We start from the raw sequence: 2,536 nt of genomic DNA on the forward strand, positions 1-2,536 counted from the left end.
TCCAGTTCTGGTCGCCCTATTATAGGAAAGATGTGGATGCTTTGGAGAGGGTTCAGAGGAGCTTTACCAGGATGCTGCCTGGACTGGAGGGCTTATCTTGTGAAGAGAGGTTAACTGAGCTCGGACTTTTTTCATTGGAGAAAAGGAGGAGGAGAGGGGACCTAATTGAGGTATACAAAATGATGAGAGGCATAGATAGAGTCGATAGCTAGAGACTATTTCCCAGGGCAGAAATGACTAACACGAGAGGTCTTGGTTTTAAGCTGATTGGAGGAAAATATAGAGGGGATGTCAGAGGCGGGTTCTTTACACAGAGAGTTGTGAGAGCATGGAATGCATTGCCAGCAGCAGTTGTGGAAGCAAGGTCCTTGGGGACATTTAACAGACTACTGGACATGCATATGGTCACAGAAATTTGAGGGTGCATACATGAGGATCAGTGGTCGGCATAACATCGTGGGCTGAAGGGCCTGTTCTGTGCTGTACTGTTCTATGTTCTATGTTCTAACCTTGTTTCCCCAATCTCACCATATCTTTCCAATTGAATCATCATTGGTAGACATCTTTCAGGAGCTGAGAAAATTGCTCTCTAAAGGACAGAATAAGATCAAGGTAAGTGTTTAAGTGAATTAAATGATAGAGGCAGGGTGGTTTAGGGGGAAATTCCAGAGTCTCATGCTGAGATTTTAAAGGACAACAAAAGGGAAGGACTGCTATTGATTCTATTTTCTGTAGCGAGGTCTGCAGTAAACAGTGTATGTAGTTTTATGTGCAGCTGGTGACAATTTTATGACAATGTGATGCCTTATGGCTCAGCCGAAACAATTGACGGGTAGCTTGGTGGATTGTCGCTTGAACATGTTGTTGATGTTCATCAAGCCATATGTGATACGAGTCAGTATCTTCCAGGAAATGGGGAGAAATCAGAAAAGAAGAAGGATTTTTAAAACATCAGCTTAGAATTAAATGTAAGAATTTTTTAAAAAATATTTGACTTGAAATCACTGTTTCAGGAATTCAAAATGCTAAGTATTAAGCTACTTAAATGATAAAACTAATTCCTGGTGTGCTTATGAATTATCTTGTTATTATGAATTATAACTATGATCAGCTGTGAATCTCACAAATGACAGAGCAGATTTGAATGACAAATACTTTTGTGTTTTATGGTTTTATGCAACTTTAATTTGCAGTCTCTTATTCATGAGATATGTTTTGTACGCCAAAAAATTTGTACCTAGAGTTCCTGATAATATGAATGTTAAGCTACATCAGTGTATCAACACTGAAGTATTATGATATGTTTGTAAGTTGTAATTTGAAATTTTTCTCATGATATGCTATGTCTGATATTTTGGTTTCTAAATATTTTGTTAGTAGGCTCTTATCAATAGATGACTATTAATGTCCTAAACTGACTTTCATATATTCAAGTGTTTGAGCTGCTTGCCACTAATGAAGAAGTCTTTGCAGTTGAAGGACATTAGATTTCAATAAATTACTGCTAAGGTCCAGTCAAGGATAGTAGTGGGAATTTGCGTATGGAGGCTGAAGAGATTGGGGAGACACTGAATGAATACTTTTCGTCAGTATTCACTCAGAAACAGGACATTGTTGCCGATGTTAATATTGAGTCACAATTAATTAGAATGGACGGCTTTGAGGTATGTAGGGAAGAGGTGTTGGAAATTCTGGAAAAGGTGAAAATAGATAAGTCCCCTGGGCCTGATGGTATTTATCCTAGGATTCTCTGGAAAGTAAGGGAGGAGATTGCAGAGCCATTGGCCTTGATTTTTATGTCCTCGTTGTCTACAGGAATAGTGCCAGAAGACTGGAGGTTAGCAAATGTGGTTCCCTTGTTCAAGAAGGGGAGTAGGGATAACCCTAGTAACTATAGGCCGGTGAGTCTCACTTCTGTTGTGGGCAAAATCTTAGAGAGAATTGTAAGGGATAGGATTTATGAACATCTGGAAAGGAATAATGTGTTCAAGGATAGTCAGCATGGTTTTGTGAAGGGAGGTCGTGCCTCACAAACCTTATTTAATTCTTTGGAAGGTGAGTAAAGCGGTAGATGTGGTGTATATGGATTTTAGTAAGGCGTTTGATAAGATTCCCCATGGTAGGCTACTGCAGAAAATACGGAGATATGGCATTGAGGGTGAGTTGGAGGTTTGGATTAGAAATTGGCTGGATGGAAGAAGACAGAGGGTAGTAGTTGATGGCAAAGTTTCTTCATGGAGTGCCGTCACTAGCGGTGTTCCGCAAGGATCAGTTTTGGGACCATTGCTGTTTGTCATTTTTATAAATGACCTGGAAGAGGGGCTAGAAGGTTGGGTGAGCAAGTTTGCGGATGACACAAAAGTCGGAGGAGTTGTTGACAGTGAGGAAGCATGTGGCAGGTTACAGCAGGATATAGAGAAGCTGCAGAGCTGGGCAGAAAGGTGGCAAATGGAATTCAATGTAGCTAAGTGCGAGGTGATTCACATTGGGAAGAATAACAAAAAGATGGGGTACTGGGCTAATGGTCGAATACTTG

The 2,536-nt window shown here is 40.3% G+C and overlaps 1 protein-coding gene across 2 annotated transcripts in view; it reads right to left on the reverse strand.

The window, feature by feature from the left end:
• LOC122555901 (transient receptor potential cation channel subfamily V member 6-like) overlaps positions 1-2,536 on the reverse strand; it is a 53,712-nt gene that overhangs the window by 47,933 nt on the left and 3,243 nt on the right. The gene's annotated exons all lie outside the window — the stretch shown is intronic.

This window comes from Chiloscyllium plagiosum, chromosome 13 (assembly GCF_004010195.1).
Source record: "Chiloscyllium plagiosum isolate BGI_BamShark_2017 chromosome 13, ASM401019v2, whole genome shotgun sequence".
In the NCBI taxonomy this organism is placed as follows: domain Eukaryota; kingdom Metazoa; phylum Chordata; class Chondrichthyes; order Orectolobiformes; family Hemiscylliidae; genus Chiloscyllium; species Chiloscyllium plagiosum.